At 52.7% G+C, this 27,379-nt stretch overlaps 1 protein-coding gene across 4 annotated transcripts in view; it reads right to left on the bottom strand.

Moving 5' to 3' along the window:
• The window catches only part of NDST1 (N-deacetylase and N-sulfotransferase 1), an 80,104-nt gene extending 67,252 nt beyond the window's left edge, over positions 1–12,852 (bottom strand). The window contains exons 1-2 of one of the 4 annotated variants that reach the window (XM_057539965.1): positions 6,464–6,630; positions 6,098–6,155 (exon numbers count right to left, since the gene is read on the bottom strand). The gene's annotated coding sequence lies outside the window, so the exon portion shown is untranslated. Of the gene's footprint in view, positions 1–6,097; positions 6,156–6,463; positions 6,631–6,909; positions 7,113–12,727 lie in introns of those variants that run through there. The other 3 variants (XM_057539966.1, XM_057539964.1, XM_057539963.1) reach the window with 3 other exon arrangements.
• Positions 12,853–27,379: the final 14,527 nt, after the last annotated feature.

Here is a 27,379-nt window from a genome sequence, read left to right as displayed (position 1 = left end):
AACCTTGAGAACCACTGACTTGACCTGCAGGTGAATCAGGCAGCGCTTCTGTGAACAGGTTATGCTAACAGTCCTGTAAACGCACAAGCAGGAGCCGCCCAGTGTGAGGAGAGGAGGAAGGGGACCTGGGCAGAGGGTGCAGCCTGAGTGAAGGCCCTGCGATGATGACATTCACTTCTCCTCACCTGGCCTCTGCCTAGGCACGTAGCATTAACCAGCGGCGGCTGCACAATAACCACAGCAAACCTCCACCGAGCGACAGCCCCGACCTGCCCGGACAGGCCGAGCCTTGGCCAGCCCGCAGGTGAGGAGAATCTAAGCTACGCCTCATGGACCAGACCTCAGCTCCCCACCACTTCTCAGCCACGTGAGCACCAGGATTCCGCTCCACACCTCCAGACACAATCCCTTCCATCCTGGCCAGCTCTGTTTCCTCACTCCCAGTGCCTCACACGACAAGTCAGTTTCATCCGACCAGAGCAGCCCCTCGAAATCACCAGACCCCGATGGCAGTCCCCCGAGTCTGAACCTCTGCAGGCCGAGCCGTCCACCTTGCCAGGACTTAGTCACCGTATCTGCTAAAAGGGGGTGGTAACACTGCCCGTCTCCTACTGCTGTTGGGAGGATTAAAATAAGCTTCTTAGTCATTAACTACATCATCAACTACAACAATAACCATAACTAACATGGACTGGGCTTGTAGTTAAGCACCTTCCCTGCATTTTCTTTCTAAATGCTGTGAGACGGGGACAATTATTATCCCCCTTGTACAGATGAAGAAACTAAAAACAGCTTGCCCAAGGTCCCATAAGTACGAAGTGGCCCATCAGAGATTTGAACCCAGATCATCCTGCTCCAGAGCTTAGTTCCCAGCCTCTCCTCTATCTGTGTCCTAGCCACCCACCTCGAGTGAGATCTAGCCCAGGTCACCTCTCCCTGCCACCGTCCTCTCCCCCTTTCTGGGGCACAGGGAGGCTGAGCAGGAGGCCTCTGGAGGCTGCAGCCTCCACAGTGTCCACAGTCTAGGGTATGGGTCCCTGGTCTTGGTGGCAGTCACAAGGCCTGCCAGCCAGGCCAACTTATCTGGCACAAGTTTTAGATACCACTCCACGTGGCCACCAGGGAGGAGGCTGGGACTACAGAACTTGAGCACCTTAACCTTGATGAAAGAAGAGAAGAGGAAAAACAGGTGTAACCGAGAGAGGAAATCCCGCCAGCCTTCCAGGATAAGACGGGCAGGTCCCACACCCTAGGCAAATTGCCCTTTCTCTCCAGGCCTCAGTTTCCTCATCCATACATGCCTCAAGTCATTAGACAGAAAGTTGAGAAACTCAAACTCCAGAGATTCTTCCCTCTATCTCTAAAAGGATAGATCATCTCCTAGGTATAAACAGTAATTATGATAACCATTGTTGGCTTTGAACAGCTCCCACTTACTGGGTTCTTATAATGGGTCAGTAACTGATCTGCTCAATCTCCCTAGCAAAACAGGACTGTTACTATCCTCATTTTGCAGCTGAGGAAAACGATGCCCAGAGAGATTTAGGTACTTTGAGCAGGATCCCACAGCTAATGGTGGCAGAGCTGGGATGTGAAGCCAGGACTTCTGACTCCGCTCTGCAATGCTGCCCACACCCAGTGGGGCAGGAATGGGCTGCCCACAGCCACTGCCTCCAGAGCACAGAGCCTGGAGGAGATGAGACATGTCCTGAAGGAACCGGAATTCAAAGCCAGGTGTGTGAGGGCCCTGTAGAGGCCCAGATAACAGACTGTGCACATGGAAAGCAGGGAGCAGGCAGTGCGAGCTCTGCGGAATTAGGAAGAGGTCACGCTGGAGCTGGGCACTGGCTGGGGGGGATTTGGGGGTGGGTGAGCGGAAGTGACTGGGGTGCAGCACCCTCACTGTGAGCAGAAATGTGGAGGCAGGAATGGATAGGGCGCACACAGGGAGGGAAAAGTGGCAGGTTCTCTTTGAGGGTTGAGGGAGACTGGGAGGTGAGGCACTGTGGTCACATAGCAGGCCACCTACCACGCCTTGTCCGCAAATAAATAAATGCTCATTTGCAATGCACATTTTAAAATTAAACTAATCCAATCTGTATCAACAAATAAAACAGGTAGGAATAAAAAGGGCCAGGAGGCAACTTGACACAAACCCTTCTTCATCTAGATAAGAGCTTCAGGCCCCTCTGTAACTCCTTTGGTGACAGACTGGCTTTAGCCCTGAGGCCACACAGTCCAACACATCCACATCCACCCCTGCCTCTAAGTTCCCAACCTCCAAGCTGAAGCTGATGGACAGAGCTTTGTGCCAGCCCCACAGGCAGGAGAAAGCACCTTGGCTTGCGACCCCTCAGGCCGGGAGCCCCGGCTTTACCTTCTAATGAGGGGAAGGAGAGGGACAGCCCTGCCCCCCAGCCCACACACCCCACCCCTCCCACTCCTCACTTTCAAATCCATCAGCCCTTTCCTCCAGCCCCTACTGATTCAGCCTGACTTGTGATTCAGCCTTGTTTCCTCACATTTGAGGAACGAGAGACTGAACCCATTTCACAGACTGGGAAACGAAAGCAGAAGGTTCCAGTCCTCTGTGAAACCACAGTCCCTGGCAACCCAGATTTTGGTGGCTGATCCAGAAATTCTGAGGGGCCCCTCAAAGGTCAGCTGGGCTGAGTGTTTTCCATGGGGCAAGGGCTCTCCCAGGCAGAGCGCTGCAGGGGAACTTCCGGAAGGGGTAGCTATGAAAAGCTATGAGAAAAACGGAGTAGAAGTGGGCCGAGCACCACCCCAAGATTCTCGGGTGAAAAGGGAACTGAGAGAGGTCACCCAGGCCTGACCCTCTCAGTACATGCCTCCGGCACCCTCTCCAACTCTCTGGCCTCTTTGCATATACTGTCAGCAATGGGGACCTTGCTGCCTCCCCAGGCAGTTAATTCCCGTTAGCTTCATTGTCACCCTTGGTGCTGTCTCTGCCCTTGAGAGCCACACAGGACAAGACTATGCCCTCTGCCAGTAGACAGCCCTGCAGGGAATTGAAAGCAGTGACACTGCCACTTAAGGGTCCTTCCCCAAACCCTACACCACCTGTGATGACCCCATCCCCAAGATACCTACAAAGTCCTGCAGCCTCCCTCTCCTTCCCTCTCAGTCCCATGGCCTGAGTCAGACCTTTGGTCAACTTTCTGCCAGACCACAATTAGCATCATCTCTGAGCTGGTCTCAACCCTGCCAGTCTTGGCACCATCTTTGGCCAAATGACCCCTGAGAGGAGCAGCACAACAGGGCAGAAACTGTTCAAGCCTGGGTTCAAACACAGTTCTGTAAGTGGCTCGACCCCTCGGAGCCTCCACTTCCTCATCTGAAAATGGGGTGGGGCTGGGGGTGGCCAGCAGCAGCTACTTTGCAGGGGTATTGTGAGATTTCAATGGAGCGTCTGTAAGGAGCCTGGCACAAGACACAGTAACAGGCATCGACTCAACGAGCTGCTTACAACCCTCTGTCCTCTCCACCAGCCACAGAATGAAATCCAAACCCCCGAGGAGAACACTGCAAACTCCCCCACGACCCCATCTTGCCTCCCACAGCCCCCTTTCCCACTGCCTGCACCCTCACAAACACTTCCTCCCCCAGGAAGCCCTGTCGACATTAACAACCAGAAGAGCTTTTCCCCTCCACTGACCTTCCAAAGCCCGTCTATCACTGATCCCATCCTGCCTCTTCGCCATCACTTGATCCTTGCCTTCCCTCCCCTGTCAGATTAGCGGCCTCTCCAGCCAGAAAGCAGGAGCGCAGGAGCATCTCACCTCATTTCATTTCCCAGTCACCCCCGTCCACAGACATTTTCCATACATATTTAACAAATTACCCTAACGTTCCATTTCAAGTAAAGAATGTCCAAGTCCTCCAAACAGTCCAGATATTTCAAGCCATACCCAAAACCAAATTCCAAGCCAGCAGAAGTCTGCCCAGTCTCTAGGGACTCGCAGGCCTGGCTTTGACCCCAAAGTACAGAAACCGGGTCAAGCAGGCCCAAAGCCCAGGGCAGAGAAACCTCTGGGCTGCTAAGACCAGAGTCCATTTCTAAGTGTCTCACGTGCAGGGTCTCTCAGTTGGCCCCTAGGTCAACCCCAGCCTATGATTTCATACTCTTAACCACATCCTCAACTTGTGATTGTAAAACTGTTCTTTGTATACCCCTTGTGATAGGAAACTCATTATCCGTCTTTTCATTCTTGCTGGTTCCTCCTCCCTTCACCTGTTGATTCTCTTGCTCTGATCTCAAGGAGAGTCTGACCACATGCCTAGGGTCATCCCCATCCCTCAGGAATCTTTTCAGACCCTCTACTCAATCCCCCACATTTCTGAGCCCCCTTAAAGTCTAGCTAAGTAGTGGAATTTCCACTCTTGTTCCTACCAGCTGGCAGTGAACTGTCAGCCCAGGAGGACCTCCTGTTCTCAGGACCCAGGAAAAGCCTGCGGACACTGCAAATTCCAGAAGCAGTGCTGGCACAGCCCTCGGAGAAGTTAGAATAGTAATGCACAAACTTTCCTCTCCCCAGGACTTTTTTAAGCTATCTGCTCCCACTCCATTGTTTTCAGATGTCATTCACTAACTAGCAATTTGTTTTCCATTTTTTTAGAAATTACTCAAGGCTCCCACTCAGAGCCTGACCCATAGTCATGGGATGGTACCCTACCAAAAGGCTAGGCCAGCACAGGGCACTAAGGTGAGTGAAAGTCTGGGCCACCCCACATTCACTCCTGGGCTATTTACATGGAAAATGCATGCCCTAGGCTCAGAAACCCATACACGCATGCATTTTCCATGAGGATTCTGCAGTCGAGACATGTGCTCAAAGTCCACCCTTCATTACTGTTCTCAAGGACCCTTGGGGCTGGGGCATTACTTTTGCAATGAGGACCCTGCTGATGAGTCACACAAGAGGACACCTGCAATATAAATCCCATCACCCCAAGGGCTCCACTCCTGGCCCTACCTCTGCCCCCTGATGATCTGAAAGTGACCTGGTCTGGATGGAGTAGAAAGGCTCTTCGGTCCCCTGGGTGCTGGGGAGAGGCCTGTTGACAAAGCCACCAGCTGTCCCCAGCCAGAGCCAGGGAGCGCTCCTCCCTGCACCACCCATACTACGAAAGCGTTCCTGCCACGGACCCAGCCAGCAACAGAACTTGGACCCTTAACGGAGCTCCAGGCCCAGGCTCCAGCTGCCCACAATAACAAGAGCCAGGGCACAAGACCTCAGCCCACACCAGTACCAGACAGAAGGAGCAACACCTGGGGGTAAGGGTAAAGGGAAGAGCTGCCTGTGTCCTCATGATTTCAATGGAAAATGAGCTCGGTCACAGCAGGATCTTATAAAGCCTTGTAGTTGAGACTCAGGCTGGGGGAGGGGAGTCAATCCAAGTTCCACCACATCACAGCTGTGCGACCTTTACGATTCTGTGCCTCAGTTTGCCCCGCTGTAAAATGCTGCTAATAGTAACATGGGAGAATTAAATGAGATAATGTATCTAAAGCAATTAGCCCAGGGCCTGACATATAGTACACATGCAACAAATACTTGTTGAACATAAACATGCCACCGTTTACTAAGGTACCACAGGTTCTCATTTCATCCTTATTCTGGCAGATTCTATACTTTGCCCATTTTACAGGTGAGGAAACTGAGGCTAGGGGAAGGTAAGGAACCAGCCCAAGGCTACAGAGCTGGGAAGTGACAGACACCCAGGTCAGTCTGAACCTCAAACCAGGGACAATAATGCCCCAGGCCATTCCAAATGCTCTGGGGCAGGGGGTGGGGGGGCGGTTTTACAGCACCCGGGTGTGATGGTGGGATTCTGTATCCTCTGGGCCTGGCATGGCTCCTAGCTGACCCGCTTGCTTAAATCTGGGAAAGAGCCAATTTCCCAGTCTGTCCCAGAGCCCACGCGTTCGCGTACGCCCCCTCCTACCCCGTCCCAGGGTGTTAAAGGGCAGCGTTCAAAGCGGGGGTATCGTTGCTCCCGAGAACCTGAGGGAGGAGGGGAGTTAGAGACCAGGCCGATCACAGCCCAGAGAAAACCGGTCCGGCTGCCTTACCCTTTCCGAAGCGGGGACCTGGCCTCTAACCCCGTCCCTCGCCAGACAAAAGTTTCCCCTGTTCGGGAGTAGAGGAGGGGGAAGGGGCATTCCTCGTGAGTGACATTATCCATGACCTACAGCTGCCGCGCTGCCCTCACCGGCACCCCGGCCTGCCCCCGGCCCCCGCCCGGTCCCCCACCCCTTTGTCCTCCCACCCGGGTGCGCGGGGCCCGGCAGACTCTATGAGCCCGCCCGGCGCCCGCCCGCACCAAACTTGCGCCGGCGGCCGCTTGGGCCCCGCGCGGCCTGCACGCCCAGCTCGGCTCGGGCCCCGCAGGCTCGGCGACAGGGGACTGGCCCGCCCCGGCCCTCCCAGCCTCTTACCTGCCACGGCTGGGGCGCCACCCGGGGGAGGGGGCGCTCCCGGCGAGCCGCCGGACGCCTGGGTCCCCTGGGCCGTGTGTGCGCTGCCGGGCAGTGGCCCGGGCCGGACTTAACCCCTTCGCGTCCGCCTCCCGCAGCTCCCACCCCCGCTCCACGCCGCAGCCGCCGCTGCCGCCGCCCGCCCCGCCTCCCGCCCGCTCTCCTCCCCCTCCCCCTCCCCCTCCCTCTCGGTGCCCAGCCCCCAGTCCCGGTCCCCGGCACTGCGCTGAGGCAGCGCGCAGCCTCCCCCCCTCATCCCGCGGTGGGAGGTGGGGGTCTCCCTGAAGACTGGAAGTTGGGGCGCGCCGCCTCGCTCCCCGCGGGCCCGCGGAGCACAGAGGGGCGAACCCGCGCGCCAAGGGGCCCCCAGCCTGTCTCCCCTTACCCCCTCAGTCCCTGGCGCCTACCTCCCCGAATGTCGGCGGAGGGAGCGGGGTTCGATCCCGTGGTGGAGCGTGGGTGCCGGCCGGAGATCGGCTCCGGAGGCCCGAGCGGCCGGCTGGCGTGCGGCGAGCACCCCGGGGCGGGGGCCGGGGCGGGACCGGGCGCTGCTATCGGGGCTGGATTTCTCGGCTTCCACCCGGATTCTCCCTCGGCTCTCCCGGCCGATTCGGTGCTGCTCGGCGACCACGTGACGCAGGCTGCCTTTGACCCCAGTCTCAGAGCGGGTAGGGGGCGGGGGCCGGAGGGGGTGTCAGATGCGGGACCCACGAGGGCCCGGGGCGGCTGCCGGGAGTCCGGGAGGCGGTGACCCCGGGGAAACAAAGCCCGGGGGAAGCCAACAAGTTATTCGGGGGTCAAAGAGGGAACAGCACTGGGGGTCGGAGAGGCTGCAGAGAGACCGAGAGAGACAAAGACCCGCGCCCGCCGTGCCTCCGAGGGTCCTCGGAGAGCCCTGGCTGGCCCGAGGGGGCCTCCTGGCTCTACCAACACTGGGCTGATGACAACCCTCCAGGGCCTCCTCAGACGGCTCCCCAACAATCAGGTCTCTGCTGGAGTGACCCCTCCTGGGCAGTCCTTCCCAGCCCCACCTACCCCTTTGCCCTTACTCTCGAAAACCCCTTTATTTCCTTTTTCGTGACTATCTGGTTCACTTACTGGTTGCATTGTTTACTAGAATGTCATCTCCCCCAACAAGTTGTTCCCAGCTGAATTCCCAGCGCCTGGCACATAACAGGCAGATAGAGGTGGATGACATTGTGCAAATCTCTTCTCCCACTGCGCCTCAGTTTCCTACCCCTAGTGCAACCACCTCAAGGACCCTGCAAATTAGGCAAGATTACACTGGTCATCCTCATTACACAGGTGAGAACAGCGAGGCCCAGAAACACAAAATGATTTCTGGGCGTCTCTGAAGTGGCTGAGAGCCCCAGCCTGCACTCAGATCTGACTGTTCCAGGTGGGGCTCTTTACCATCCATGAGCCTGCCTGTAATGAGGGACTGGGTCATTAGTTGATTGGTTGATTAGTGAGCCATAAGGAGCTTGCTAATGATGTAGATCACCAGGCCACCCTAGAGATCCTGGCTCTGTGGGCCTGGGGTGAGACTAGCAAATTTGGAAAACAATGGATTGGTGGTTTCCTAAGGACCTTCAGAGGCTCGAGATTACCTAATTGTAGGAGCAAAGCTTAAAAAAAATATGAGCAACCAAAGCAGAGCCAAGAGAGGTAGAAAAGCCAAGCTTGACATACAAGAATAGGAACAGAATCATCCCAATTCCCCTAAAGGGTAACCTCCTGTGCTGGGGGGAGGGGGGAAGGGGTTTCAGCCAGCCCACTCATGACTCAGAGGAGGAGAGACGCTGAGGCCTGAGCAAGGTTGATGCTGGGGAATGAGACCAGGCTCTGGACTCCCAGTCATGCCCATGTGACAGCTTTGCACGGAGTGTAGTCAGTAGGACTAAGCCTAAAGGTGGTGATCACAGGCCCAAACTGCAGGCCATGTTCAAAGATAGGCTTGTGACCTCCTAGTGCATACTCCAGCCATGCCACCAATTTAGCCAGGGAAATCAACATCCACCAGCAAATTCTCTTTTATAATCTATGTTCCTGTGGTCAATGATCTAAAGTTCTTGAATACTGTCTGGGTCTTGGGCAGGTTAAACAAGCCCCTAGAATCTTATGCTAATCTCTGCTTTAGAAGACCATTTGCATCCACATGAGGTCCTGTAGCATCTTCCCTGTGCCAGGCACTGTGTTCTCGGTAACAGAGATACAGGGTTGAAAGAGACATGGGTCTGCACTCTCAAGAAGTGTCGGGGTGTGTTTGGAGGTGATCTGCATGTCCCTCCCTGTGTCCGGAGGCTGGCTGAGCTGAGGGCCTGCTGGGGAGGCCCAGGGCAAGTGCTATGGCCCACAATAAGAGGGGAGCAGAACAAGGGAACTTTGGGGGGAGGCAGCCTCTGAGCAGGATCTGGAGGGACCGGAGGGGATCAGGGCGGGGATACGGACATTCCCAGTACAAGGAACAACCTGTTACAGGCCACATGGAAAGTGTTCAGGAAAAGCTGAGTGTTGCATGGAGGGGGGTGGGGGGAAGGGTAGAGGAAGCAGGAAGGAAAGAATGAGCAAGAAAACTGGAGAGGTGGGTTAGGAGCAGTTTATGGGTGACCTTCTATGAGGGGCCCAAAGGAAAGGACATTATCCTGAGGGCCAGGTGGAGTGAGAAGGCTATAAGCAGGGGAAGGAGATAATAAGAACGATGCTGTGGGAGGGTAGAGGGGAATGGAGGCCGGTCAGGTCATGGAGCTATTCTCCTGCCCAAGCTGAGCGAGAGCCAGCATCTCACCAATGGAGTTGCAGGTCCCAAGCATTGGCAGGGGGGAGGGGGGACAGCTGTGAGCTGGGGTGACTCCCCATCACCGACAGCTCTTCCTACTCTTTTCAAGTCTTCAGTTACCGTTCACCAAGTTGGGCCCAAGGCCCTCCAGCTCACTGTTACCCAGAAAGCCTGCAAAAAGGCAAGGCCCAGGCTCCACCCTGGGCATTGGCCTCCATGGGTCTAGGTGAAGCTGAGGACTCGCATTTCTAACCATACCTTGGGAGGTTCTGAGGAAGACTGTCGAGGTGCCCTGCCCCTCCATCCCCTCAGGACCCACCCACACCTCCCAGAGCTTTGGGGACCTTCTTTGTGCTGGTAACTTCCCCTGCCCACACCCCCTCCTCAGTCCAGTGTCCTCCCCACTGGCCACTTGACATGCTCCTTGGCTGCCCCAAGGTCCCCTTTATCCAACTCCGTAAACCAAAGGCTGAACTTCCAAACCTGCATCCACCCAAACCTGCTTCTCTCCCTCCTCCTATGTGTCCAGTTCACATGTCCAGTCCAGAAATCTGTCACCAGCCCCTGTCCCCACATCCCATCCATGAGCCAGGGCCATTGGTTCCACCTCCAGTTTTCTTCTCTAACCCAACCCCATCCCTTCATCACTACCACCCTAGTCCAAGCCAACATCTTGTCTCTGCCTCGGCCCATGTTAACAGCCCCTTCACTGCTCTCCCTCCCCCCAACTTTGCCTCCTCTAATGCAACCTAATCATGCCCATTTCTTACTTAAAGCCACCAATGCCTTCCCATTGCTCTCAGGATAAATTCCCCACCTTGTTGTCCAGCCTTATCTCTTGTCCTAAGTGGTATGCCTGGCCTTCCCCTTTACCTGCCTAATTCCTCGTTCAGAGTGTGGACTACCTGGGTTTGAACGCTGGCTCTGCCACTTACAAGCTGTGTGACCGTGGGCCAGTTTTTATTTTTTAAAAAATAAATTTATTTATTTATCTTTTTTTTTTTTGGCTCGTTGGGTCTTTGTTGCTGCAGGCAGGCTTTCTCTAGTTGTGGCGAGTGGGGACTACTCTTTGTTGCAGTGTGTGGGCCTCTCATTGTGGTGGCTTCCCTTGTTGCGGAGCACGGGCCCTAGGTGTGCAGGCTTCATTAGTTGTGGCACACGGGCTCAGTAGTAGTGGCTTGCAGGCTCTAGAGCGCAGGCTCAATAGTTGTGGCGCACGGGCTTAGTTGCCCCGCGGCATGTGGGATCTTCCTGGACCAGGGCTTGAACCCATGTCCCCTGTATTAGCAGGTGGATTCTTAACCACTCTGCCACCAGGGAAGTCCCTGTGGGTCAGTTTTTCAAACTTTCTGTGTACATCTCTAAAATGGGATAATAGTCTGTACTGCCTAGGACAATTGTGAGAATTAAATGAGTTAAACATGTAAAGCCCTCAGAGTGGTGTCTGTCACATGATAAGCACTATTAAAATGTTAGCTAAATGGTTAATTTTTATTTTGCGGGTATCAGGTTAAATTTCATTTCCTCCTGGGGCTTTTCCTGTGTCCCTAACCCAGACCACTTCCTGGTCTACATGTCACAATCCCTCTTCATCATTCTTGTAGTTACTTGTCAGCTGCCTCTCTCTAGAGTGTAAGCTGTGTGTGAGCAGGACCACATTTGTCTCGGACACAGCTGAGCTCTGGAACCCCACACAGAGCTAGGCACAGGGCAGGCAACCAGCACATATTTGCTAACTAAACAGATAAAATGAAAGTCAACAGATTCATCACAAAACAAAGAACACTGCCTCCATACAACATGCCCGTCCATGGTACTTCATTCATTTAGTCATTTGACATTGATTAGTACCTCTCCTATAGTTTTCCTCACACCATCCTGGTGGGGGAGGAAAAGTAGAGGGATACAGAGATGAACATGACAGATGTGGCCCCTGTCCTCAAGGAATGTATGGTCTACTGCAGAGACAAACATGTAAATGCACCAGAAGATATGACGCAATGTAACCATGTTGTTATACTGGCCTGAAACAATTCTGCTTCCCAGGAGGTCTTTGGAACAGGAAAGTGAAAAGTAAATGAAAACAGACACTGTTGCCTACTTTAGCCCCTACCCCCAGGTCTTAGCAGGGTTGTCTATAACAGAGCAGGAAAGGTAGGTCCTGTCCCAAGGGCATTAAGATCACCCCCTCTTTCCCTGCCTGGAGACCTCCTATTCAGCCTTCAAGGCCCCACTTAAGCAGAACCTCCTCTGGGAAGTCTTCCTGTTCCTGCCAGGGATCTCTATGGGACTTGGTCCCGGCTCTAGTGATTTTCTGGGACTATGGTGGGATTTGTCACAGAGAATCCAAATTTCATGTCATTTGCTTCTTAAAAAAGTAAAAGGTGATTCAATGAATGTGTAACTACATGTGATTTCACGTTTGGACTTCAGTGGAGGCAGAAAATAGCCTCTGTCAGACCACGTGACCTGATTTGTGGTTTGGAGAACATGGTCACCGTAATTACAGCATTGACCACATGGTGTAACAGTTTCCTCTCTCCTCTCTCCTCTCTCTCTCTCTCTCTCTCTCTCTCTCTCTCACACACACACACACACACATGCACACGCAGGCAGTTCTTCAAGGACAGGGACTATTTGCTTCCTGGCAGACCTTGATATCTGTTAATCAAATGAAGGAGAAAAATCTGTGAAATGGGCAGGTTATCCATGCTTCAGATGGACAATGGGTATAAACTGTTCTGAAAAGCAACCAAAGAGTGTCTGAGGTGGGGGATGGGAGTAATTAACAGCAATTAATTGCTTACTCTGGTGCATGCTACCTGCTTTCCGCCATTTGTTATTGAGCAGCCCAGAGAGTTGTAGCTCAGAGAGGTGAAGCAACTTTCCCAAGGTCACCCAGACAGGCGTGGCAGAGGAGGTTTTGAATCCAGGCCCCCCTAACTCAAAGGTTAAGTTCTTAGCACTATTACCCCACCTCCCAGTGCCCAGGGGCAGTGAGTCTCCAAACTGTGCAGGGCCACCTGGGTTCTGTGCCCTATTCCCCCGCTTCCACAGGGTTCGCCCACCCTTCCCTGTTGCACCCCCACTTTCATCTATGCTGCTGCTGTCTGAAGAGCACTTGCAGCTGGTTTCCAAAGCAGTCCCGTCTCTGGGGCCAGGTTTCCTGTTTCAGGCAGAACCCACCCAAGGATGTGTGTCCCGCCTTCCCCAGCCCATTCCTCACTCCCAGGAGCTGCCTGGGCCAAGGACTCAGCTAGCACAATCCCTTGCACGTGCAGCACTCTTCCTGTGTTTTCTAAAGCATTTCCCCATTCTGTAAACCAATTCCTGGGGACTCCACAGCAGTCCCGAGGATTTTTCACAGTGGAGGCTTTTTCACCCCCATTTGATGATGATGAGGCTTTTCCACCCCCAAAGATGAGAAAATGGAGGTTTGGCCAAACCGTGGAAGATCTCCTCAGCTGATCAGAGAGCCGAGCTGCAGCTAAACACCATTTCAGACCACCGGCCGCATTCTTCCAAGTCCCTGGAAGGTTCAACTTGACCAAGAGAACGGAGATGAAGGGTGAAAGATCTTCAGAATCCTCACACAGAGAAGATAATAGCTTCTGCAAACAAATGTAAATCGGTTAATTTCCCTTTTTACTGTGTTCATTGTGATGCACTAATTACAACCTGGCAAAAGAAAAATACAAGCTCGTGTGGTCTCTAAATGACACTACCGCAATAAGCTCCAAGTCCTCTGAGGGCAAGGCAGGGTCTGGGGCTCAGTTCCAGCCTGCTAATCTGGGACCAGAACCCTCCTAATGTGAGGGCAGAAGCTAAGGGCGGTGGCGGAACTGTTCTTTCCCAAACCTCTCCAGAGGGGCTCTGCACTGGCCTTGCCCTCACCCCCAGGCCATTTCTCATCCACTCCTCCACTATCTGGCCTCCTCATTCTTCAGTTCTCTTCACTTGACCACCGGGAGTTAACTCCTTTTTTAAAAAATTGAAGTAAAGTTGATTTACAATATTGTGTTAGTTTCAGGTGTACAGCAAAGTGATTCCGTTATATATTATTTTTCAAATTATATTCCATTGTAGGTTATTATAAGAATAATATTGAATATGGTTCCCTGAGCTATACAGTAAATTCTTGTTGCTTATATATTTTATGTATAGTAGTGTGTATGTGTTAATCCTATACTCCTAATTTATCCTTCCCTCACCCTTTCCCCTTTGGTAACTATAAATTTGTTTTCTATGTCTGTGAGTCTGTTTCTGTTTTGTATACAGATTCATTTGTATTATTTTTTTAGATTCCACATATAAGTGACATCATATGGTAATTGTCTTTCTCTTTCTGACTTACTTCATTTAGTATGATAATCTCTAGGTCCATCCATGTTGCTGCAAATGGCATTATTTCGTTCTTTTTTATGGCTGAGTAATATTCCATTGTGCATATATACCACATCTTCTTTATCCAGTCCTCCGTTGATGGACACTTAGGTTGCTTCCATGTCTTGCCTATTGTAAATAGTGCTGCTATGAACACTGGTGTGCATGTATCTTTTTTAATTTAGAGTTTTCATTTTTTCCAGATATATACCCAGGAGTGAGATTGCTGGATTATATGGTAACTTTTATTTTAGTTTTTTAAGGAACCTCTATACTGTTTTCCATAGTGGCTGCACCAATTTACATTCCCACCAACAGTGTAGGAGTGTTCCCTTTTCTCCACACCCTCTGCAGCATTTATTATTTGTAGACTTTTTCATGGTGGCCATTCTGACCGGTGTGAGGTGATCCCTCACTGTGGCTTTGATTTGCATTTCTCTAATAATTAGTGATGATGAGCATCTTTTCATGTGCCTGTCGACCATCTGTATGTCATCTTTGGAGAAATGCCTATTTAGGTCTTCTGCCCATTTTTAAATTGGATTGTTTGTTTTTTTGATATTGAGCTGTATGAGCTTGGAGCTAAATCCTTTTAACATGACTCAGATCAAAAGATTACATTCATCAAAGGCAGGGGGCACATTTCTCCTCAAGATTCCCATCAATTATTCCAGTTAATTCTCACCACTCCCATGGGGTAGGCGGTGGGCACCACAATCCCCACTTTCTAGTTAAAGAAAGTGCGGCACCTGGTCTGGAGATTGCTGTCCAGTTCTCCTGGGTCCCCGCACCCCTTACACATACCCAGCCCACCTCATTCGTTTGCATTCTCCTCCTGGGCTACCTTGTCATCTTCGTTTATGATTCCTGAACCAATCCAAACTGCCTTTTTACAGAAATGGAGACACTGAGGCCCAGAGAGGAACAGGGGCCTGCCCCCATCACCAGTGATGCAGCCGAGCTACGACGACCCTTCCCCATTGCCCAGCTGTGTGTGCATCAGAAGCTGAGAAGAAGGTGGCACCAGTAAGGCAAGGACTCCCAGGGTCAAGTCTAGATACCATTCCTGGGCCCTTGGAGATGTGCCAGCATATGGGGGGAAGGGCAGTGTTGACCCCAGTGGGAAGTTGGCTCTGGAACTGGCATGGTGGCCAGACTCTTGTCTGGGGCTATCTGCTCCAACAGGCATGGAAATTCTTATCATTCCAAGGCCTCCTCTTCACACAGACCTGTCTGGGCTGGGTCTGTCCTGAGATGGAGCTGGGGTTGGGGGAGGGAAGCAGGAGGGAAATGGCAGGGATACCCGCCCCCCATTCACACATAACATGGTCACACTCATTCACTCGTCCGCTGCACACACCACTCACCCCACCCACCCCCCTTTCCCCCAACCTGCCCTCCTTCCACTGCTTAAGAGCTTTGGAGCCAGACTATTCTGTGTGGAAATCCAAGGTCAGCCTTCACTTACTGTCACTTAATGTGGCTTCAATTGTTTATTTGTAGAATGGGGATAATAGTACTTACATCATAGGGTAATTGAGAAGATTAAAGGAAATATTAGGAAGCCACTTAGCACCATGCCTGGCATAGCTGTAGTTGTTACTGTTGTTTTATCCAGCACTCCGCTATAGCTCACTGGGGTTCCCCCTCTATTGTACATACACACCCCTCCCCAGAGGCCAACTCCCAGGCTGCCCTCAGCCAGCTGAGCCCACCCTCACAGCCCTACCGCCCGCCCTCTTACCCCTCTACTCCAGGCAGCCTGGGACCCTCAAGGCCTGGGTACCGGCCATGTGTGCCCAGCATCCCTTCTGCCCAGAATGCCCTCCTCTCCACCTCTTCACAACTCTAACTACCCTCTCCTTTCCTTCAAGTCCCAGCTCCAGTCCCACTTCCTCCAGGACGCCTTCCCTGACTGACCTCTGATCTTCCTCCTGTGAATTGCTAAGGTGCTCTGAGTGAGTCATTGGCACTTAGTACTGCCTTGGAATTCCTGACTCTGTCAGTAAGAAAGCCTCTTCCTTCTTCCTCCCCACAATCTCTTAAAATTGAAAACAGCATTCTACAGGCAGATTTGAAGCACCCTAAATCAACCTGCTGATTCCTGTGTCACCCCACATCCTAGCACCTGCAGTCACCCATCACACATCTTCCTAGAGCTGGAACAGGGTGGGGCCCAGAGACCACGCAGTGCAGGCCAGTTACCCAGACAGACAAACAGAATACTCTACAAACTGGGAGAGGCTAGAAGGATCCTCACTCTTGTCATTGGGGTCCGTCCCAGGAACAGTTCTGCTGAGGGATGGGGAAGCAGAGAGGGGCATCTGGAGTGGAGGCTCCCTGAAGCTCACCTGTAGGAACAGGTGTCGAGGTAAACCCTGCAGCCTGTAGAACAGTGGCCTGGGGGGGAGGGGAGAGAGGGGCAGGACTCAGACTCCACACCTTTCATGGGGAGAAGGATGCAGACCTGTTCTGGGAGGCCCTGGAAGATGCTCTGGGAACCAACCATGAGGGTGGAAGAAGCTGCAGGAAGCAGATCCCACCTGATACCCAGAAACTCTAACCATTCCAAAAGCCCAGCAGCCATGGCGGCAGTGAGTTCTCCACTGGGGAGGTGGGGGGAAGGGGTAGGCAGAGGCTGGTCAGTGCTGGTCAGGGTGGGCTAGAGGATCCCTGCATTGGGTGGGAGAAGGATCAGAATTCTTCTTAGATTCTTTTAGGCTCTGAGAGTTAGTGTCTAAGACTCAAAGTCAGCTAGCAATGTAAAGATCTGGAAATCTGGTTCTAAAATTCTATTTAAAATTCTGAAATGAAATACATCAAATTAAAAATTTTCCAGTCGCCATGTTTTAAAAGCAAAAAAAAAAAAGGTGAGATTCATTTTAGTAATACATTGTATTTAACCCAATATATTTAAAATATTATCATTTTGACATGTAATTAATATAAAGAAATTATTAATGAGATGTTTAAAATTCTTTCTTTTATACCAGGTCTTCAAAATCCACTGTCCACTTTGTATTTTACACTGTCCACTGTGTAATTAATATAAAGAAATTATTAATGAGATGTTTAAAATCCTTTCTTTTGTACTCAGTCTTCAAAATCCACTGTGTATTTTACATGTACGGCTCATCCCATTCAGACTAGTCACATATCAAGGGCTCAGCAACCACATGTGGCCAGTGGCTACAGTGTTGGATGGCACAGTTTGGAAACCTAAAATCTATGACTCACTTTGCTGAAATTCTGGGATGCTGTGCCTCTGAGATTCTAGAATTCTGCAGCGTACTCATGTTCTGTAATGCTACAACTGTGATTCCACCAGACTAAAATGTTGCCCCAAGTCTGCGTCCGGATAAGGCTTCTCCCCATGTGTCTTTTGTGTGGAAAGAAATCTAGGCCCCTTCAAAGCCCCTGGGTTGGGGGAGAGGGGAGCAAGGAACCCTCCCCTCAGCTGCCCCCACCATCTGGCCCAGGCGGTGGAAGAGGGGGTGGGCGTGCCCGTGTGCCCAGGGCGCTGGCCTCTCCACGTGGAGCTGCCTCTCCCACCATCCCTCTGGCTCGTCATTTCTCCATCCGTGCGCACAGGCCTGGCAGTGGGACTCCTGCCTTTGAGTCCTCCTGGGGAGGGGGCCTGACCCTGCCCCCCAGCCTTGGCTTCTGTCCACTCTGGAGAGCATCTGGGGGGGCTGCTGGAGCAGATAGAGCTGGGGAGTGTGGTTCAAATCCCAGATGGAAGCCCCTGAGGATGGAACTGGTCTCCATCTGCTCGAGCCTAGGGCCCAGAGACCCACCCATTGCATCTCAGAAGGCTCACTGTGAGGTCCTGTGATATAGCCTGAACAATGCAGATAGGGAAAGTGCGGCCCAAAAGCAGAAGGGATTTCCCCCCCAGGCATAAGTCGAGTGTTGCGATCTGCCAGAAGGATGCCTCCTGCTTAGCCACAGGCCTCCTCTTCCTACTCTCAAACTCCCAGTTCCATCTCTGCCTGTGGGGAAAGTCAAGGCGCAAACCTGGAATGGCAGGGTGTTAGCGAGGCTGCTGGAAGGCCCCACAGGGGTTGTATCCAGGGGGTGACTTCTTGGCTTCGGGATGCTTGTGCAAGGCCTGGAGTGTCCTGCTTCCAACCAGGCTTTTCCCAGGCTCCCCCGGCGGCAGGCCCATAGGCCCTACAAAGGGTCCGGAGAATGGGCACTGGGGCACAGGCAGAAGTCTGGGTGAGGCAGAAGCTGGAGCTGGGTGGGGAGGGTCTCAGTTGACATCAATCAGCTTCTGCATCTGCTGGTATCCAGTTCTGTCCTCTATTTCAAAGTCCTTTCACAGCCACAGTCCCATTTATCCTCATGAGAGCCCAAGAGGAAAGGTGGGAGGGAGGATGCACGAAGGCCATGCAGAGGGCCTGGTGCTGCAGCTTTGTTACTGTCCCACTTTTCACAGGTGGGGAAACTGAGGCCCAGAGTGGGGCTATGACCTGTCTCGGACTATAGAGCCAGAGGGAGGCTGGGTCTAGGCCCCTGGGGAATCACTGGCTCAGCACCCATTCAGGGAGTATACCCGCCCCCCCCCCGCCCCCCCCCATCCTGCTCCACTCCCAGGCACCCAGAGGCTCTGCAGCTGAGGAGACAAAGATCAGGAGTTACCCGTAGCCATATTTTCCAGGCTGGGCTGCTTCCAGGCTGGGTTTCCCCTCGGAGGAAAACCCCAAGGTTGTTCTGCGTGGTCAGGAGAACCAGAGAGGAAATGACAAAAATCCTGCTACAAAGGGCCGCAGAAAACAGTCCGACCTTTGGCCTCTAGGGATCTGGCTCTGCCAACGTGGAGGCGCGGAAGTGGGGGGTAGGGGGGTGCCGCAGGAAGGTAGCCCTGGAATCCTGATTTGGAAAGGCATCAGCTTTGGAATGAGGTGGGCCTGGGTTGAGTCCCAGCACTGCTGCTTAGTTAGTAGCTCTGTGATCTTGTGTCTGTGACTTTAGCTGGGCTCTCTCCGCGGTGAACTGGCTGATACCCATCTCCAGGGCAGTGGGCGTCTGAGTGTACATAAACTAAGCCCATAGTTCTTGCTCAAATGCCCTTCCAAGAACTGATCAGTTTTGGGGGCCCCCATCTGCCATACTTCGCTGTCATAAAAATGCTCCATAAATATTTTTTGAATAAGCAAATGAATGAATGATTTTTGCCAGCCAAGAATACAGCAAAATATAGGGGAAGGCTTTGAACTAGTCTCTCTGGAGATCTGACAGATTCTGTAACAGCTCACAGGGTAGCCTCATTTTTTAAAGCCCTTAATAATAAGTAACCTTTCTGAAGCACTCACTATGTGTCACGCTTTGTTAAGAACCTTAAGAGCACCTAGTTCTCCCAGCAACACTCTGAGAAGGTGTGACTATTATCCCCATGTTTCAGATGAGGAAACTGAGGCACAGAGAGGCTAAGTAACCCCGTGGTCACATTGCTGGTTTGCCGTAGCACCTAGACGTGGACCCAGCCTTCCTGCCCCCAGACCCCATGGTCTTCGCTTGCCGATGGCCGAGGACCCCTTTAGCTCTCCCTTCCAGGGTCCTCTGGCCAGGACTCCTGTCACGGAGGGCGCTCCCCTTCCCGGGCTAGTGCTGGTGCTGTTCAGGGCTTCCCATGGGTTTCGGAGGCTCCTGCAAATCAGCCTTTGGGGGTGTATGTGGGAGATGAAGTGGGAACTCTACCCACTCCAAGACTGTCACCCCGGACCTTTGTCAGAGATTAATTCTCACAGCTTTCTGGCTACTTCCTGCCCAGAGGGAGGCAGGAAGTAAGGCCACCTGGTACTTGGGCTCCAGCTCCTTTGTTTTCCTTTAGCTTATCCTCCCCCTCCCCTGCCCCAGCTGTGGACCTTCCTCTTCCTTGCCCAACCTCAGACCTTGACCCTGAGGTTCACTCCCAGGCAGACTTTCCAGTGTGAGGACAACAACTCAGGGCTGGGAATCCAGGGACTGGGTTTTATGTGCTGCCAAGAACGGGGGAGGGGGGGCTATTTTCTCTCCATGGAGGGGGCATATTTGGAGAAAACCTGCCCCAAGATGGGGGAGGTGGGGGTCGGGAATGTGCCAACAACTCACATGGGCACATCAGTTCTCAAAGAGGCTCCACAGTGAATGTGTGGGATCACCCTGACCACCCTGGTTAGAGATGAGTAGGTTTATTATCACCCCAATTTAACAGAAGAGGAAGCTGTGGCCCAGGAGGATTATGTGACTTGTTCATGATTATGCAGACATTTAGGGGCAGGAGCAAATGTTTACCCAAGTCTCCAGAGATTGTATGATTATAATAACTATTATTATTATTGCAAATATTTACCAAGCTCTGACCCTGCCAAGAACTTTCCTCTCATTACCTCATTTAATCCTCTCAGAAATTCTAAGTAGTGATCCCCATTTTACAGATGAGGAAACTGAGGATCAGAGAAGCAAATCACATGCCCAAAGTCTAGTTATTTGCATCCACTAGTCAGGGTGTGAAGGAGATTTGAACTCAAATCTGTCTGGCTCCAAAGTCTCAGGTCTTACAGGAAAGACAGGGCCACCTCCACCTGGGGTAGAGGAGTCACCTTATTTCCCAAAACAGGGCCTGGAGCAAGCCTGGCCTCACCATCCCCTGTTTAGGGTGCTGCTTTGGGCCTGGTGCACATAGCCCCTGGGAGCCCCTCCGGCAACGGGCTCTGGGAAATGTAGCAGGTACTGCAGGACTCTGGGACATGTTGGGGCCATGTCTGTGTGTAAGCAGCATACCTGGTCTAGGCCTATGTGACCCTGTGACACCCTCACAGATGAGCTCGCACATGTGTGCACACAAATTCCTTCCTTCCTTCATTCATTTACCAAATGCCAGCGCACCAGTCTTCATAACTTCATATTTCTACACACAGACATTCCAGTTTTTTTTTTTAGACATTCATTTCTTTTGCTGACCTCCCCAAGTAGGGACAGCTACATAATTGATGGGGCCCAGTACAAAATAGAAATGCAGAACCCCTTGCTCAAAAATTAAGAATTCAACGACAGGCACAGCAGAGCATTCAATGATGCATGAGGCCCGGGTGAGTGCACAGGGGGCCTGCCCCTGGGCCTGCATACCCCAGCTCACCTTGGCCTCTCCCTCCGGACCTCCCCTCCTGCCACCCCGTCCTCCTTTCACATCCTCACAAGGTCCATGATCTTCTCCACCTCAGGGCTTTTGCAAAGGCTGTTCTCCCTGCCCTGAACACTTTTCTCAATCATTCTCTCATGGGGTCCTTCTCATTATTCAGCTCTCAGCCCAAACACCACCTCCTCAGGGATGCCTTCCTGGTCCTCCAGCCTCAAGTGGCCACCCACTTAGCTCTTCATCATAACTGCTGTTTATCCCTTCCTAGTGGGCATCAATCTGTGACCTCAAGTGTACTTGTCAGTTTACTGTTTATTATCCATCTTCCCTGGTAGAATGTCAGCTCCCCAGCACAGGGCCATGTCTGTCCTGGTCAGCACTGAATCCCAGGGGCCCAAGCCAGTGCTTGGCACATAGTAGATGTTCAATAACTATTTGTAAAACAGTGAATGAATGAATGAATGAATGGACACAGACACCCTTCCACCCCGCTCTCCCCGCAACATTGCCCCGCACCCTCCCTGTGCACCCCAGATAAGCACAGAGGTTCTCCCTGAATGTCCTGGTGCTCCAGACATCCCGACACAGAAAGCTGATGAGACCCAGACGGGCAGGCGGATCCTGAGGCCTTGAAATGAGGACAGACGGAAGAGGCAAGGCCTGGAGAAAAAGAAAAGAAGATAGAGGGAGGGAGGAGAGGGGAAGAAGGAGGAAAAGTGGAAAGAGAAAGGAAATGGAGCCAGAGGAAGGACAGAAGAGGTAGACAGAGAGGGGAGAATGCATTGGGCTTGGTGATAATCCCATTTCTCCTCTTTATTAGTGAAACTAATAATTACTATTAATACCTGGCCCCTCCCTGGTCCCTTCATCCAGGCTGGTGGGGAGGTTTTGAAGATGAAACTCTGGGGGCGCCTCTCAGATGCAGGTTTCAGGGCTTCACAACCACTAATTAAACTTGGCAGCCCCTTCCAATTAGCACCCTACACCCCCTCCCCCGGGATGCTCTGTCACCTGACTCAATGTCGTTCCAGGTGGGAACACTACCTGGGCCTTGAGGGAGGCTCAGTTGCTGCAGTTGGGGAGTGCAGGGTGGGGATGTCGGCAGAGACAGTCATGGGGGAGGTGCTAGAAAGAGGAACCTCACACCAGGTGGCACTGAAACCCAGGAGCCCTGCTCCCAGCTGAAATTACAGCCCCATCCCAGAGGCTGCCCTCCCCCCAGTGCCACCCCAGGGTCTGTGTCTCTGGGCGCTGCCAGATGGCAGTGGGGGAAGTGCTACTGGGAAGGAAGATCTCACCAGGCAAAGAGGCAGAGTCGGCATGTCCAGCTCCTCCACGTGGCCCCAGGGCCACCCGGAGTCCTGGTCTCTCGTACCTTCAGGGGCCATTTCATTGCACCTCCCTCAAAGAGGCCCCTCCTGCTCTCTAGCAGTCACGAGGGACATCAGGCCGGCTCCCCCGCACACCTGCAGCGATGGGACCCTCACTACCTCCCGTTACTGAGCTGCCTGGACTTTGGGCTCAGTGAGCTCATCCAATCCCTTGATATTAAATACAATCTAGAGGCTCCTGAAGTTACATCAGCAGCTTTCGACCTTTCCAACGAGCCCCAACTGCCTGCCCCATCTTTCTACTAGGATGTCACATTGGTGGCTTCAAAAATAACAGGGCCTGAGCTTGGTTCCCTCCCGCCACCCACGTCACGACCTCCCCAGGCTCTCCCACCTTGGGAAATGGCCCCACTCTCCACCCATTGCTCAAGCATGGTACCCGGAATCATCCTCACCCCTGCATCCAATCCCTCTGAAAATCCTACCGATTCTACTTCCAAAGTCGCTCTCAAATCTAGATATCGTCCTTCACCTTCACAGCTGCCATCGTGCTCCGAGCCATCAACGTCTCTCACCTGTGTGATCATCTTCACCTGCATCTCTACACAAAGCCAGAGTGGACTTTGAAATACACAAATCACACCATGCTGCGCCCTGCTTAAAGCTCCTCTCCCTTCTCACGGTATGTAGATTATAACCCACACTCCTCATTCGCCAGGCTCCCAGCCACCTGGATGATCTCACTTCTTTTCCCTCTCCTCGCCAGCCCCCCACCTCCATGCGGTCCCTCAGCTCTTTTCCACCTTGGCAGCTTTTGCACTAGCTTTCGCCTCTGCCCGAACGCCGTTTCTCCTGCCAGCCTCATGTCTGCACCTTCTCACACTCAAAGTCCTGTCCCTGCCCCTCTAAGTGTGAGCCCACCCCGTAACCTTCTCGGGTCCGCCTGTTTCCACAGCACTTACCATAATCTGTAATGTTGTCAGCTGGCTTACTTGTATGCTGTCTGGCTGTCTCCCCCACTAGACTGTGCCTTCATGTCTACGCTACTCATTGCTTTATCACTCACCAATGCCTAGCACAGTGCCTGGCACATAGTAGGTGCTCAACAAATATGCTAAATGGATAAATGCCCAGGATTTGTAACCTGGTACCAGCAGCCCGTTGGGTCCTGTTCTTCCATTTGGGGTGACTCAGAGCAGGTCCTTCACAAGTAGGTCCTGCCATGTGGCAAAGGGCACAGGGGCCCAGATCCGTCCTAGGAGGCCTGGTGGCAATCTCTGTCCACTTACTCCACTCTGCACCAGCCGAGCGACCCTGGGCTCTACCCCAACCTTCTTCTGCCCCAGCTTCCCACTCTGGAAAACGAGAAGAATAATCTGAGCCCCTGGGGGTGTGATGAGGCACTAAGGGAGAATGTACACCAAGGCCACATCACAACCACGCCCCAGGTGGACGTCCTGACAGAAGTGAAGATTTACACACACACACTCACTCACTTACACTTACATTCCCTAGCCAACCTGGGGGCTCAGAAACTACAAAGCTAACTCCCCGGCCCTCCTCACCCCAGTGTACCAGCCCCAGCCAAGGCCTGTCCTTCCCCCAGGAGCGTGGTGATCAGGCGCCATCTAGCGGGCACCTAGGCGAGAGCCAGCATTCCAGCCCTCCCTTCCACTCCTCAGGGTGGGTGGGGCAGCTCCCTGGGATCCTGCCCTGACCGTCCTCACCAGGCAGAACCAGGCCTGGGAACAGAGGCGCTGCCCATCAGGGCCCTCAGCCTCTCCCCAACTGCATAAAGTCCTAACCCTGAACCGCTGAAGGCCCACCTCCCCAGTCTTCGAGCTCACCTCCCACCATTCCTTCCCCTCCAGCCATACAGAACCTTCCCACAAAAGATCCTGAATAATCCAAGTTTTCCTCTTATCTCAGCCTGGGAGCTCTCCCCACCCTCTTCTCCCTCTGCTGGCTGACCCCTACCAGCACTCTGCACCTCTACTTGAATGGCACCTGCCTAGAGGCCCCTGACCAAGCTAAAGCTGCCCTCGGTTGCCCCATGGGCCTCCTCACCCCCTGTTGCTAAACTAGATCCACACACTGTGTTTCTTGCCCTCATTCCTCCTTAGACAAAGACATTGATAGCAGACCCTGTAACGCTCCCCTCTGCATGCTAAGTGCTGAGAGAGTCTGGGGCCCAGAAGCTCAGACTGCGGGTGAGTTCTGTAAAAATCCGAAGCAGGGGAATCCCCTGGTGGTCCAGTGGTTAGGACTCTGGGCTCTCACTGCCGAAGGCCTGGGTTCAATCCCTGACTGGGGAACTAAAATCCCACAAGCCCTGCGGTGTGGCAAAAAAAAAAAAAAAAAAAAAAAAATCTGAAGCAGGCGGGTCACGGCCTGTGTAAGATGGAAACTGAGGGGTTCCAGGAAGGATTCAGAGTGCTGCTTCAGGCTGGGCCCCATCTTCAAGCCCCAGCACCCACTGAGCTGCCGTTAGTCTCTGACCTCTGGCTGTGTTTCTCTGGTGAGCTAACTCACCCTCTCTGGGCCACAGCTTCTTCTCCCCACTCTCCCCTTGCTCCCTCATGCAGAACTTCCTTCCAAGGGATGAAGCCCATGGGCAAATTAAAATATGAGTTGTTGCTAAGAATGGGAAGTATGGGGCCTTCCAGGTTGTCCTTGAGGGTGCAGGAAAGGGTCTGGATTTCTCAAGGCCAATTCTCTGTTCTCCCTTCATCCACTCAACAAATACGTAAAAAATGTCTGGATCCGAGATTAAAAGTATTGGGGCTCTGGAGTCAGATTGTCTGGGCTCCGATCCCGGCACCACTGCTGATGGCTGTTGGCTGCTTGTTTCCTTAGCTGTAAAATGAGGGGGATAAAAATTTCTGTCTTACAGGGTTATTGAGAGGATTCAATGAGAGGATACACGCAACTCACTTAGTACCGGCTCTGGTCTGTCGTAAGGGTTCAATGTGAGGGCTATTGTTGCTACCACTATTCATGGAGCAACTTCGGTGTGTCGGGTCACTGATCTCACACTGCATCTCTCCTCCACGCCACACCTAGGGCCTCCCTTGTCTCCTGCACTCCAGTCCCTATGGGCCCTGGGCAGCCCCTCCCCAGTTCCCTTCGGACTCTTCCTCAACGCCTTAAGGCCTTCTGCTGCCCTCAGGAATTCCAGAACACCTGCAGTGGAACCTCCACTCTCCCAGTCTTTTCTCTGAACGCTTCCATCTTGCCCTAGGAAACCCGCTCTCCCCTGAGGATGCTGCGTTCCCCTGCAGGCCTCCCAGTGGCTTCTCCTTTCTCTTCCATAGCCCATGGACAGGACAAAAAATGGAGAGAGGGAGGGAGAAACCACAGGCATGTTGTCCTCCTTGCTCCTCACCGTCCCTTTCAGGCTGTCTGCGTTCCCACCTCCCTAAAGGATGCCCGTTTTGAATCTTGTCTCCACCCTGCAGCACCCACGCCTTCACCTGGGCGCAGATGTCTACCAGCCTCTGGGGCACAGCCTCTCGTCTTTGAGGGCTTGCCCCTGGCCTCAGTGTCACTCTCAATCAGTTTGTTCCTGTTGTAGTTCTTGGTCATTCCAATATTCACAGAGATGCTGCTGCCATCACCTTGGCCTCTGGTCCCTTGACCTGTTCCTAATGATCTTGTCCCCCCCACCCCATGTCAGCCACTCACTGCCATGGTCTGAAACTCCTCCCCAAACCATTATCTCAATCTCACGTCCCCTGTCCCTGATCGCCAGCTCAAAGTGTCAGCTGGTACCTGGACTTCAGCCATCCCTTACCCCAATGGGACCTCGAATCCATTGTTATCACCACCTTTCTGCTGCCCCTCACCCCCTTGATGCTCTCACTACCCCAGTTACCCCAGCTTCAGTGCCTGCTCAGTGGCGATAATCATTCCTGTACATTCAGCCTCCAATCCCCTGTTCTTCTCTCAAGTTGTCTTCTCTTGGCAAAAACCACAACCCTGGTTAAATCCAGCCCTCTGCCTACTCCATGCCTGCATCCACGCAGCAGAACATGGCTGGAGAAAACGTCCGGTGGACCCTTAATGCTGCCCTGGAATCACCCCCTAGTCCCCTAGCTCTTGGTGAGGTTTCAAACCTTCTCTCCACCTTCAATCTTCAATATCCACCCACCCCCAGCCTCACAGCTGTTCGCTTCCTATTTCCCTGACGAGAACGTTCTCAAGCTCCCACTCCCAAGTGTGCTAACCCTCCAGCATCTCCCTACTCCCCGTTTGCACAGATGTGCTATCCACGCTCCTGTCTAAAGCTGCTACCTCCATCTGTGCACTAGAGTGGGTCACCTCTTCCTGCTCAAGGACAAAATCATCAACTTTTTTCACTCTCTACTAGACCATTCCCATTGGTACACAAATATCTGTGACTGATGCAATCTTAAAACAGAAAACAGAAAAGAGCCTCTTGATCCCGCTTCCTCATTCTTCTGCCCTTTTGCACACCTTCGCAGCAAAACTCAAGTGCTGTCTATACCTCCCTTTCTCTCTTGAATCTGCTCCATTCAAGCTTTTGCACTCCCCTCCCCCGACCCCTGCCACACACACCTTGACCTCTTGCCAAGGTCCCCAGTGGCCTCCAAGCTGCTACATAAGTGGTCATTCTCAGCCTTCATCTTACTTTTCCTCTCAGTACGCGGACACAGCTGCCTGCTCCCTCCTCCTTGATTCCCTTTCTTCACCTGGCTTCCTGGACACCCCCTCTCTTGGTTTTCCTCCCATCTCACTGCTCCCCGCTGCTTTCTCCTTGGCTGTCTCCTTCTTGTCCCCACGCTTTAAAGCTCCGTCCTTGTATCTCTTCTCTATCTGCACTCAGCCCCTGGGTGGTCACAAGCAGTCTCATACCATCTAGATGCTGAAGACTCCCAAATTTACACCTCCAGCCGAGACCCTTTCCTCACTTCCAAACTCATACCCCCAAAACCTCCTTGACATCTCCACTTAGATATATAACAGACATCTCAAACTCAGGCCTAAGACTGAACACTTAATCTCCACCCCCCTCTCCCCAAATTTACTCCACCCTTGGCCTCCCCACCCCAGCTCATGGTGACTCTGGAGTTAATTCTTTTTAGAAATGTATATTGAAACTTATGTCTTCATTGGGCACTTACTCAGTGCCAAGCTCTGAGATACAATAATAATGGCACAAAGCTAAGACTTGAAAACAGGGTAGGAATAACCCAAACAAAGGCAAAAAGAATGGTCTGGGTGGGGAACATGTATACACA

The sequence above is a fragment of the Balaenoptera acutorostrata genome, chromosome 2 (genome assembly GCF_949987535.1).
Source record: "Balaenoptera acutorostrata chromosome 2, mBalAcu1.1, whole genome shotgun sequence".
Classification (NCBI taxonomy): Eukaryota; Metazoa; Chordata; class Mammalia; order Artiodactyla; family Balaenopteridae; genus Balaenoptera; species Balaenoptera acutorostrata.
This window is presented reverse-complemented; position numbering and strand designations above follow the sequence as displayed.